General features: G+C 35.9%; 2 protein-coding genes across 9 annotated transcripts in view; one reads left to right on the top strand and one right to left on the bottom strand.

The window, feature by feature from the left end:
* Positions 1-3,480, bottom strand: part of LOC108003606 (igLON family member 5) — a 361,825-nt gene extending 358,345 nt beyond the window's left edge. For all 4 annotated transcript variants that reach the window (XM_062079528.1, XM_062079525.1, XM_062079526.1 and 1 more), the window contains exon 1: positions 3,230-3,480. The gene's annotated coding sequence lies outside the window, so the exon portion shown is untranslated. The remainder of the gene's footprint in view (positions 1-3,229) is intronic.
* LOC108001555 (dopamine D2-like receptor) overlaps positions 1-13,727 on the top strand; it is a 136,946-nt gene that overhangs the window by 100,100 nt on the left and 23,119 nt on the right. The window lies entirely within an intron of this gene.

Here is a 13,727-nt window from a genome sequence, read left to right as displayed (position 1 = left end):
TCGAAAAAATTCATTTGTATATTTTTAAATATCTAAATAAATAACATCGAATATTTAAATATTGGTGTGTTACTCCAATGCACTCAAAAACTATTCAGAAATCGGAAAGATTAGACATGATTTAAGGAAAATAATTTATATCTGTTGAAGTTACAAACTCGAAGACTACAGAAAAATCGAGGCAATGAATTAAAGAAAGCTACACTATCCACTATTCCAATCTTTCAATTTATATCGATACTTTTATAGCTTAAAGGATTTCTAACGCGAGGCTTCAACGTAGAATAAAATTTTTAATACATTGATCGATAATCAATCGGTGAAAAATAACTTTCCTTAACTTTCCTTCAAAGTACATCGTTAAATCGCACCGAAAGTTTCCAACTCGTTTCTGATAAAATTGACTACATTGACGAACAAGAGAATTTCACTTCGCTCTTTATAAACTTGTCTCGTGGCCTCGAAAATTTTATGTAGGTCATAGATAACAATTATGCCAATTGAATATGCGTGTAAACGACTGTTTCTTCGTTCTTGAAAGCATCTGCATGTGCTTTATATGGTAACTTCGCCAAATATATATATATATATATGTGTGAAGTGTATCTTTATATTCGAACGAGAGGAGCAGTTGGGTAGATAACAAGTTGTTAAGACTACAATTAAAACTTTGCGTTCCGAGCTTCTGTTTCAGCAAGTGTGTCAGCATGTTCCGCAAAATAGATAAGTTTCGTTCAAGTACGAAACTTTCTCTTCTTTTATAGCGTGTTCGCTCGAATGCGAAATTCCATCCGCCTCTTCTTCTAATTCCTCGAAACCTATTTTTACTCTCGAAATGGGACAAAAATTCTTCGCTTTTTTTTTCTTCGTCGATATACCTCTTTTCTCGTTAAATTCTTCTCGAGTCATCATTCTCAGCAACGAGTTAAACGTATTGTCTATTCGCATGAAGATGTGCGATTATATATTGCGTTACAATGAAAGATCTCGCTGTTTACAACGATATTAATGACTAACTTTCATAGTAATAGACAAAGAATTTATGCAGAATGGAAAGTACGTAACCGAAGTTCATACATACTCGCATCAAACATCGCTCATCTTCCCATAAAGGCAGGGAACTGGGTTACGTTGTTTCCAGTTCAAGTTCCATCGTTAAACAAATTGCTTCACTTTCGTTTAAGTAATTAACGCCATCACCGTTGAATTGTTCATTTCGGTGATTACGACTCGATGACAAATTTCGCGGTAAGATTATATTCTATCGCCGCTCTTTTATTGCGACTAGTCACGCTTGTCACGTATTTCCAAGAAAATATGTTTGCAATTTAAATTGCGCCAAGGGGGGGAGGAGGAAGGTATCGCGATAATAATTCTTTCTATCTATCTTTCGTTTGATTTTTTGAAATAATAGTTTGACTGGCGCTATTACATCGATATCAATCGATTTTGAAACAATTGAATCTGCTTATTCCAATTGCAATTTCTGGCCACGTGAAGAAATTACGAGATCTTTTATGTATGGAAATGAAACCAATTATTGGATAGAATTCCTCGAACACTTGAAATTTTTTTACGAATTTTTCATTCACTTCGCCAAGAGATATGTAACAGTGGCCATTCAATGCCAATTCATTGTAAGGAGAATAATTAACTGCTGATGAGAAAAATGATGGCAGTGATATTTCATAGTGAATACGATGGTACAAAAAATCGTAATTATAATCAACTATTGTGATTATAATAGGAAGATTTATTGAATGGAAAAAAGATTTGTAAACCAAGAATTTTTATAAAATTACATCTTAATTTATATAATTTTCTGTCAATTTTACTTTCCCTCGTATCGATATCAATTCCCTTCACTATAAGCAGAAATAAAAATATAATTGAGCTACAAAGTTTTTTTTATAAAAACGATCAAAATGTTCGATTAAAAGCAAAATTTCGTTTATAATCGCGAAAAGGCTTAAAAGCATGCTTCAATATCGATTCTTCGAATAAGTGTAGAAAAGTCACGAACCAATGCAAATTGAAATATCGTTTTTTATGTTCGAATATTATCAGAAATTTAAAATTCTAAGAATGAGAGAGCATGTAATTTTTCTTTAATATTTTTACTCAAGGTCACGTTAAATGAACTACTTATATTCTCACCATTGTCTACTCTACGATCACAGATTTTACATCAGCCACACCACCGCAATTCAAATTTCCGGTTCCGGTCATTGGAGGTGTAGCTATTCATTATTCAATTTCGAGTTTTCGTGATTCAATGGGCCGGGCTCTCGATTTAGCAAAACAAATTCGTCCAAAACATAGCCCGAAACGTTTATCACTCGCAACAATGTTAATTGATCGTTTAAGCGACTTTATATTCAGGTAATTACTCGCATACGCGCGTGTACGTCGCGCCCGTCATTATTCCCCCATTTTGTCTTCCATTGGCATCGTAAATTTATGCAGAAATATTTCAAGCTCGGTTGTCATATTGCACAATAGCGCGGTGCAGAGGATGATATCAAATGAACCGTAATCAGCGTTAATTCGATTGGCAACGGTGACGCCAGCAAAGCACATTTTCAGTGTACCGACCAATCAACTGTACACACATGCGCACCAACATACGCGCCGATCCCTAACTTCGTGAACCATGCGGATTACAAGTTGAAGCGGTGCAATTTAATGATACCCGGCTAGTTCGCCACTCATTCTTTGGGGATATTAACGAACTACGCCTCGCTCGTGTATATCTCGCAGCACACGATTACTTTTCTCGTATAAATGGACTATAGTTCGATTCATGCTTCAATAGAAAGTTAGATTTCCGTTTCGATTGTATTTCGAAGGTGCGAATGTAGATGACGTATCGATCGGTTTATACTTTCATTTAAAGTTAAATTTACATTTCGATATTTTAAAGGATATGAGAATAAAACTATATTTGAAAATTGTTTTCGTGAGTGAATATTATTTTGAGAATAATCATTTAATAATAATTTTGAACTGACTTTTTGGAGTATTTATTTGTATTCCAAAAAGTATTGGTTAGGTCGTACGAGAAAAGATTGATAAAATGATAGAAATAAAGAAATATTAATGAATACGAACGAGATATCGATATATCATATTTAGAAAATATATAAACAACATTCAACAACATTGAAAACGAAGCATGGTAGGTTATGCGTAAATTGTATTATTTGTATACGTTTTTGTAGGCACTTACCTTTTCTATTGCGCAGTAAACGTAGCTGATTTGGAAGAATAGAAGCCAATCATTGAAAACGTCGAGTTGAATCCTGTTTCACATAAATGTTCGCAAAATATCACAAGAATGCACTATTAATCGATCACATTGCCGAAAATGAACAATCAGGATACATTTTAAAATGAAATAAACACGAGAGATGAAAAATTAGGAACACGTCACGAATGATTCGCGCCACACGTGTTTACACTCACGCGCCATATTGGAACTCTGTCTACGACTTTCCTCGTTCGTATTAATTATGTCCGCTTGAGGTCACCACTCGCTTATAAAATTTCGTACGTAATGTATACACGCTATATCTTTCGACCGCGTGAATCATCGACGTTGAAATTTAATATTCTGCGTATTCTCGACAAAATTAAATCATTAAAAATAATTTTTTGTTATTATCTATTATCAATTTAGAATAACTTTTCTTTTTTTATCAACTTCTCTGGTAATAGTTTACGTTTATTGGTAATCTATATCTATACTTCGAATTTACCGTATTTGAAGTAAAATCAATCAACTTGATGCACGTAGTATATCCTTGGGGAGAGAGAAACCGATATCCGTAGATCGGGATTTTTCAGCGAATTGACCATTCGAGTTGTTCTGGGACTATGTGAGAAAAGATCGAAACAATTCCCACTACAACATTTTGAAAAAGCCGAAGAAAGGGAATTATCGTTATATTATCGCATTGATTACGTATTTTTTCTTTTTTTTTTTCTTTTGTTTTATATATTAAAATGTATTATCTCGTAAAATCAAATTAACTTCAATATTATATATTTTTGATAATATTTCTGTTTATCTATTTTATTTTTTAAATTGTGTTGCCTCATCAAAAACTGGCCTGCTTTGTAATGAAAAATATTAAACCAATTTCAACTCAAAGGTTCGTAATTTCAAAGAGAATCATTTAAAAATTTTCTTTGAAAATACCCTTTAAAAATATTCTAAAAGATCCTATTCAAGAACGATAGAAGGTTTTTCTTAGCTTCCTTAGGAAGTTCAAATATATTGGATATATTTTCATCGATTTTTCATCGATCATACATTTCTTCATGAATTGTAGAAAAAATTCTTGTTCTTTACGAACAAATAATAAGAAAACTCAAGACCAATGAAAAACAAAAGAAATTAATAAACTTCGCTTCGAATATCCTGTTTTTTTAAAACTCGATACGAATAAGATAATTGAAACAACAAAAAATGAGAACCAATCAATCAATCATTTTTTTTAAACGATCATGTAAATCAACGTTGTGTAAATAAACATAGGATTATTTAGATTAAAAAACCATGTCAAAATTATGCATGAAGAGTACAACATATGTCTCTCGTATTAATCATTCTTTTAAATTTAATTTATTACACTTGTCAATCGTTACTAAAATACTTCATCAATTTTATTATGATTATTTAAAATTAAATTTCAAATTGGTTTGATTTTACATTTTACATCTTTATTTAATTATTATAAGAATACGTTTTTGTACGAAAATAGAGAAGTCGTGAAAATTTGTAATATATTTTTTTTCTTTTCTTTTAAGAGATAATTTTGCCATGATAAATGATCAAATAACGATTCATCCTTGTCAAACATCAAAGTTCCAACGTCAACGTCCATCGTTCGAGATTATCTTCCATCTTTCTATTTCCGATAAGAGGAAACGGGACCTGTTTTCTTGCACGGATAAAATGAATTATCTATACGAGAATTGAGCCATGAGCAAACGATGCTTTTTGTCTCTTTCGCCGTTTGTTATACCCGGTTCATGATCTATTGAAAGACGAAAAGAATTTCCAACTACACTGTTTCCGATTCGTCGCCCTTGTTTGCCATGCTTGCTAACGAAGTAATATTTCGAGCATAAACCCGTGATGAATTTCACACGTTCCGGTATCACGCTTCGTCCTTGTTTCGGTCGGTGATGAAGTTGCTTTTTCGACCCATTATACCCACGCATACCTTTTTCTCCGAAAAAAATTTTTATAATAAACTTTTTTTTTTATAACACCGTCCAGTTCCCTATTTCCATATGAATTAAATGATAAATAAAATTCTGTACACTTTGTTAATTAATATCATATTTTTTTTTCGCGTTGTAAATAAAAATATCAAAATATAGCGGGGAAATAGAATTACAATTTTAATAATAATTAAAATATTTTTTTCCTTTTAAATTTTTGTTTTCCTTCTCCACCAGTTATAGATTTTACAAATTGAATTTTTATAAACGGAAAATATATTTTTCTAATTAAAAAAATTCTCATTTCGAGATCGCTCAATTGACGTTACGAACGTTAAAAAAATATTTATAGCGATTATTAAATAGGATAATGGGTCAAGCGTAAATTAGAATCTTCGTTTCTCTCCATTTCATTTTCTTCCGTTTCGAGTTCTTATTAATAACTCGAATAATTAATAATTCCCGGAAATAACGCAGTGTATACGAATGAAAGAAAAATAAGGGATTAATTTCGAGGAAATGAATGCCGTACCGATGAGAATGTTTTGTTGCCATCGAACAAGTCGTATCGTTTCTACGATTTAATGAAATGGCTATAGAAAGTAAATACGCGAAGAAACTTTTATGATTAAAGTGCTTTAACAAAGTTGCCAGCCCAAGTTGCAACGTCTGTAGCGTGCGATTGGTAAAGTTGGAATCTCCATGATTGTGGATCATTTGTCCTTCCCGGGGTAAGAAGTCGTTTCCAAAGTTTTCCGATTTGCCGCATTGTTTTCATCTTTCTTGAATACATCGTCGGCGCGTTTCGAATAAATGTAGCTGGATAAACATCGCCACTATATATGAGCTATAAATCTCAGAAAAATTTCCAATCTGTAATGACAATTCCCAGAGAAGTTGGTCGCGATTATTTTTAAATAAAATCACGTGTGGCAGATGAAATGTATGAAAAATTCATCGATTTTTACACAAATATGAAGAAAGGATATATATTTATTTTTTGGATATTACGAAGGGAGAATTAAGTTCAAAGATGGCGTGCTTTTCAAATCTTGCAACAAGATAATTGGAGAAATGAATTATAAAGGAAATTCTATTGGTCTAATTTATAGATTCTTGTGTGCGCAAATATTTGAGAAAGCCTCCTTTGGAAGAGATCATGCATAATTCGCATTATGCTCGTGAAGACAATCGGAGATTAGAGGATCTATGATCGTGTTCATTACAGCGCGTTTCACATGATAAACGCTTCAACATGATGCATTGTATTGTTAATTTCTCATTCGCCGTAATAGAGTATTGTTTCATTGAAACTTCAGATGAAAAATCTTAAAACGAAAGATTTATCGTTATTTTTCGCTCAAAGAAATGATTAGAATTACTAGTACTAATTTTTCATTTCATTGTTAAAATTACTTTTATCATTAATTTTGATCCAATTCTTTTTACCGAATTTTCTGGAAAAACGAAGAATTCATATTTGAACAAATTAGCACTCGAAAGAGATCATTTTGTCACGTTATATTAATCATTCTTTCCAATATTACTTTCTCACAACCTTGTATTATTCACCGGTTGAAACGTCATCTCTATATATTTCAATTACCTTTCGAACAGATCCTTAAAGCAAACTTCCAATAAATGTACAAGAAAGAAGAAAAATCCAGCAGAAACTTTTCGATCAATCCAATAAGAAAGAGATTATACCGCCATTGAAACGGGAGACAGATTTGGAGAGGAAATTGAAGAAACAAAGGGGGAGGTTTAAACGCGGCTTTAAAAATAAATTAATTATAAACTCGGCAAAGTTGCGAGAGAATCAAAGGATCGATTTATGGCGTAAATTAAAGTCGATAAAGGAAGGAATTCGACGTTAACCAGACGCAGGCTACGACTCCGTGGATCCAATATCTCGAAACTTTTACAACAAGTCCCCCTTTCTTTCATTCGTCTTCGACGCCTTTTGCCCAACAAACTTTCTTTCCACGAGTCGCCCTTAATGATTCGATTTCATAGGGGCGAGCCGGTTTCGTTTCCCTTCGTTCTTTCGAAAACTTCTCGACAAAAGGGTCATTAGGTTCTCGTTTTGTGGATCATTAATGCCACGAGAAAAGATACTTTGTATCAGAGATGACAGTCACGCAGGAAACTCGATCCGAACCGTTCCATTCCGTTTTATTAGATGAACAAAATTTTAAACGAAATTCGAGAATAGGATCAATTCGTTAACCTATTTTCCTATCAATTGGAAACTTTATATATTCAATAAAAATCTGTCTTACGTTAACTTTTCGCGAAAACGCGTAACAATTGATCTGCAGAATTTTATTTTTTAATAAATAGTTTAAATAGTTTCAGTTCCAAATATAAGATATATTTGGAATTGTATTATACACTTGGTATAATATTAGAGGACTTGGTATAGCTTTAGCAACTGCCAAATTCCTTGAAACAGGGACCAACTATCAATGGACATGTTTCCTATCACATAACGACTGAACATTCAGGTTTAAGCACTATGACGGTGTCCAGTTTCAAAGCAGAATTGCCACGAACCAACTGTAACCCCTATGAGATTCGAATGCACAGAAGTTCGGTAATGTTCCAACCGTATTACTGATTAACTTCATCGGTTTCCATCGGCACGTCTAATTCGTTAATGCACGTATTCGTTGATTTGCGCATCGTCCATTTTGGTAATAACTTAAAACTATTTTTTCCAATAGTTTAAACAAAATCTTCTTTCTTATATTCATATGAAAATTAATAAATAATTTTTATAAAATGAAAATAATCGTGATATTTTTTCCAATTGATAAAGGATTGATAAAGGTGGTGTAAAACTAGAGTACACGCTGCCAAGTCGTCGTGTACGCGGTTCGGATTTCGACAGGATGCGAGGTGAGATGAGCATTATCACCAAAGTCTTGTATGCTAACGAGTATTCTCAGAAGTTGGTAACAGGATCCGCCGACGAGAACCTTTGACGCTTCCATCCTCCTTCCGTTTCCTTGTGTTATTATCGATCTCGCGATTATCGAAAGTCGCCTCATTTTTCAAAAAGAAGAGACAGAAGAAATTACCGATTTCACTATCTTATTCCGAATGCTCGAATTGGCTTCGAATAATTATCTTCTTAAGCGTTTCCTTCGCTTCGCAAGATGGAAACTTTGCGGCTCTCCAATTGAACCTTCAAACAATTTTCAATTTTCAGTTATGTAAAATGATGTTTTCCAAATTCGATCGATACTTCAAGATGAAATAATTCTGAGAAGAATAATTCGCAACTTGTCCACGAAATAAATCCTTCGATGGGTGGCAATCAGATCGATCTGTTCCGAGCGGGAAAACACATTTCCAAAAATGCGTAAATTCCATTGTAAAAATAAACCTGGCTAGATATTCTCCTCGATGTATGACGAGATGGATTCACGCGTCTAGAGGGAGGACGCGATGAGGTGGTGAAAACGCAATGTCCTGTCAACCTGTCAGATAAATTGACAAAGGTTTTTTCGTTGATAGACGGGACGAATGCTTAACGCAGTTAAAACCATTCGCGTAAGTCGTTTTATTGCAACACCATTGTTTACTTATAAATCAAGGGGGGACAAACGTTTTAATTAATCGCACGGTAAAAATACTGCCCGCTTGAAATATTTGAATATCTGATAAAATCTGTTTGAACGTCAATCTGTTTAATCGAATTCGTATTCTGTACGCGAAAATAAATGAAATCCATCGAGGCGACGTGTATCGATAGCAGTACACGCTTCAAAATTGAAACGCGACTACGATACATTATTCCCCTCCCCCCTTAAGCATCTATTCGTGTTACAATTACAATTAATACTCGCCCATCATCGTTAAATGCTCGAATTAGAGGTCAAATTAGAATTGGCATTATTAGCGGCGACTATTTATAATCGTGGTCGGGATATGAAAATGGTGGTGGGACAAATTCCGATACGATTCCTAGTCAACGATATTTCGCCTTCAATATCGTGATCAAACATATTAAGTGTAAATGTATCATTTCCTCGTTTCCTCGTCCGACCCCGAACGATGTGCGTTTTACGTTTATCGCACAATTAATTAACTCCGTTTCAACTTGGTATCAATATTGATTGTTAAAATCGAAATCCCTCCTTTCTCTCGATATTATTATTTCGATCGTTTAATTTTTCCTTCCTTTTGTTTCCTTCTTCTTCTCATTCGATATCCAATACGTGCGTATATCTTGAATACGGTTTTTTGACGATTTCACAATTTTTTCTCTTTCTCTCTCACCCGTCATATTGATACAAATTTTCCAATTACTTAATAATACGTCAAGGAAACAGTTGGACGAACTTGGCCGTCTGAATTAATACAAGTTAACCCGAATGTTTCGAGGAAAGTTCCTTCACGTCATCCTCCGGTTCTCTTCTCGTGGATACCCGTGCTACCACGTTTAGAAGGGTAGGTAAATTCAATCGGATCCCCGACTTAGTCGTAACTACGTGTCCGAAACCTGAAACAGCCCTGACCCAACCGTGGAACCGCCTCAACATTCGTGAAACCGCCCGCCCAACGAATTACCTCTACTACTCAACTTTACCTTCACAACGTGACAACGAGGATTAACAAACGGTTTCTTGTTTACTCGTAGCCGCGATTCGCAACGTGAAATTCGCAAGAAAAAGTTGGAGCGGAAGGAGAGTTTTGAATGTTAGAATCGCAGTCCGTTTGGGAAGAAAGAGAGGAAAAGAAGGTTAGATTTATTAGAAACGAAAAATGGATAAGTTCCAAGGTGAAGAATATCGAGCAACGAGGGGGATAATTCGATTTAATAGTTGAAGTTATTTCGACAATTTATTATTGTTCGAAAGAATAATTGTAATTGCCGAGGTTATACGAAAAAGAAAGCGGATCAACTATAACAACTATTACGGAATAAATGTTATTCAATTCATTTTAACGAGTAATTACTTCGTGAAGTAAACTTTATTCTTAACTAGTTGCTTTTTCAAGTTGGGTCAATTCCCAGCTCTGATATCGAGCTGATATAGTTTGAAATTTTTTTTTTAAGAGATCTTGGAAACTTTTGAATTATATATCCAAGAGAGTTCCCATAGTTTCCATGTCATTTGAAATCGAGCGTATCCGCTCGATTAATTATAAGAATTTTCGCTTGTTCCTGATGAATAATAAATCGATTCCCAGTGGCTTACTTCTTTCGCAACTCCTGATCCAGAAAAGAATGAAAAAGAAGAAGAAGAAGAAGATGACGAAGAAAAAGAACTGGCTCGGAAGGGAAGAAGAAAACGTATCAAAGTGGAGTGATAATGGTCGGCGTCTGGTCAGACGGAAACGGTCGAAAGCAATATCGGCCCTTCATCCTATCTGCAATAAAATCTGGAGGAAGCGATATTGCGGGCCGATAGTGTGTCATATCCATTTTCAAAATACGACGTTGGATGCAAGAAAAAGGTTATTACCTCGGCCGTTTATTTCGTTGTTGGTGAAATTGATGACCAAGATAACTTTCTGACGCGAATCACTTATCCAATTTCCCCGAGTTTTCCCACGCTTTCTCCTTTTTCCCTCGCCGCGGTCGTCGAGGGTAATTTTCACGAGCGTGCAAATAATAAATAAAATCGATCGATGTATTTTCATTGCTTGCTCGTCGAAATATTCGATCGATCCGTGAGCGTAGAAATGAAATTCGACACGTTTCCTTTCTTCTTTTTCTTTTTTCTCGAACTTAATGATCGAAAACGCGAGTTTCGGGGATCAAACATCGTCAGACAGACTTTACACCCTCGAGAAACATTTTCTCGTATCTCTCACGTTTCGTGCGCATTTTAGACAAGTTGGATAGACGCTGAGTCCTTGAAACGGACGTGCTTCGTGTACCTTTTGGTACACATCTTCGAAGGGGAAAAATTGTTTTTTATCGGAGGAAGATTTTGTAAACAAGCGACGTGGTCTCAATTGGAGACGATTCGATGATTATTGGTCATCGTCTTGGCTTCGATTCGAGGCGAAATACGAAAGCGTAGAGACACGGATGGGGCTATGCGATAACGAAATCCATTTTATCTCGAAAAGAGAACGAAGACCATTAGGGGAATTGAGTTTAACCTGGAAAAATAATGTGACGCGGCAAGAAGGTAACTTGTACCAATGAGTTGAAAAAAAAAAAATCGTGGATCAAGGAATTCCACGTTAACCGACTTAATGGCTTTTTAATGTCGGCTTGGAATTTCTGGGTGATGGTAGGATGGTCCATTACTTTCGCAATGGCCGTGGAACACCGCTAAGAATTTTTATTCCGCCACCGAGCGTCGATGGATTCTTCTTTCGGTTTTCAGAGTCGAAGTCACGCTAAGTAATCACGTGGATAAAATGTCTCCTCGAAAGAAATAAGCTACAGAATTTTCGTAATCCACGGCACGTGTAAGATGTGCGAAATAAAAATTGAAAATAGATGTGAGAGAAATAGACGACGTTTGAAAAATCGAAAAAAATTTGTCTCGAACAAAAATTTAGCTTAGTTTTCTTCGGGTTAATTCCCGATTAACGACAGCGGATAATCGTTAAATTATTTTACGCTATGAAAATGAGAAAGAAGAAAAAAGAACGAAATAAATTTTCGTTTGTTTAACTTTGCGCTTCAAAGAAAAAAATAGCGACGCACACGGAAAATATCATAACTTTAATGAACGCATAGTTTAATGATTATCCTTTGAGGGATCGACACAGAGGTTTTAAAAATAATAACAACTTCCACTTTTATCCACGTGTCAAGTTTCGACCAGGCAACCCTATATTAAATCGTTCATTGATGTTATTTTCTCTTCTATCGTGAAAAGTAAAACTTTATTTCTCAACCTCTCAATATCCCTAATGTCTTTACTTGATACTACAGTCGTTCGAATTAATAATTAACATTTCCATCAGTTGCAATGAAATTTTTCACAAAAGAAAAGAAAAAAGAAGCAAAATTTTTCAAAGAAAAACTACACAACACTCGCACAATTACTAATCAATAGTACACCACCGATCTTTGCTAAATTTATCACGAAAAGAGCAATTTCTGTGTACGGTCCAGATCGAAACGAAGAGATAGCTATAGAAATCAATTATCTAGCGACCAGGAAGCCAACACTTACGTTCGACTTTCTCTGATCGATCACCTCTCGCGCCACAACAACGTCCGAGGTTAGAGAGTGAGTCTGCGCGGAATTTTACTGGGCCCTGAAATTCACCCTCGTATTGTTTACTTGCTCGCGTCGCAGCTCCGTCGCCTTTTCGGTACGGTATTCCAGGCGAGATAAAGTTTCACTCGTCTCAAATGCACCGTTTGACGGTGGAGAAACGCCGATTCCCGCGAATCGAACAGCGGCATCCTATCCATTACGCTTTGCAAATAATTCGCACGATTCCATCCCCACCAAGATAATACCAAGATCTTCCATCTTCCCGTCAGTTCGACTCGTTTCCACCATTTCTATCCAACCTTCTCTCTCATCAACTCCACGACGAGATATCCCTTATCTCCACTTACTACCCCCTCCGAGGTTTCGCGCCCTCGTCGATCCATCCATCCTCGTCGTTCATCCATCTCTTCCCTCTCTAATTTCTCCAAATTCGCCCTCCCTTCGATCCCACGTGCGCGAGAGATCGCGGCCCAAACTCGCCCAGTTTCCCCCTCGATCCCACCCCTCTCGGCTTACCTTTGCCGATTATATCAATTCGAAATCAATTTTAGGCCTCCGCGTCCTCGTGGCGCCGCAACCCTCGCCCCTGCGACCCTCTGCCGCGTGTCATTGAATTACGAAGCGGGTGAATCGCTTCGAGTACGAACATCCGCTCGATACGAGAATTAATAGGGACGCCGTTACCCGTTTAAGCGGCTGACATGATACGTGGAAAATACACTCGCCCGCTTCCGCTTTCTATCGCCGCAAACTCGCACGGCTATTTATGGGATACCTTATATGTATATTTCAGGGGTTTTCGAGAGGATTGCTCTTTTCTTTTCTTTTCTTTTCTTTTTTTCTTTTTTTGCGAGGAATCAGAACGACGATTATTTTTATCGTTGGATACTTTCAACGCGTCTTCACAGAGAACCGCGTTGAGATCCTCGTGAAGTTTTCGTATTCTCTTATTCGTTAATTGGCAAAAAGTAGCAAGAGCGTTGATTATTATTCGTTAAGATCAACTCTCGACACGTCCTCTAACATCACGTCTCCTTTCGAGATATTTGACGGCGAACTGTATGAAAAATGGAAATTCGTTCGTTTGAATCGCTCGGATTGAATTCTGGACGCGTTTTAAATATGGTGCACGTTGAAAAGTGATACATTAAATATCGGGCTAAATTCTGATTTAATCAAGTCACGAGAGAATGGAAAATTGTCAATGGATAGTGCGTATATGCGGGAAATATTTTTTTGTGAAATACAGGGAATGCGAAAAAATGATCATTCGATTTAAATATCAACCGGGTG

Source organism: Apis cerana, linkage group LG9, assembly GCF_029169275.1.
Source record: "Apis cerana isolate GH-2021 linkage group LG9, AcerK_1.0, whole genome shotgun sequence".
NCBI lineage: Eukaryota > Metazoa > Arthropoda > Insecta > Hymenoptera > Apidae > Apis > Apis cerana.
The sequence above is the reverse complement of the archived record's forward strand: the minus strand, read 5'-3'. Positions and strand labels throughout refer to the sequence as shown.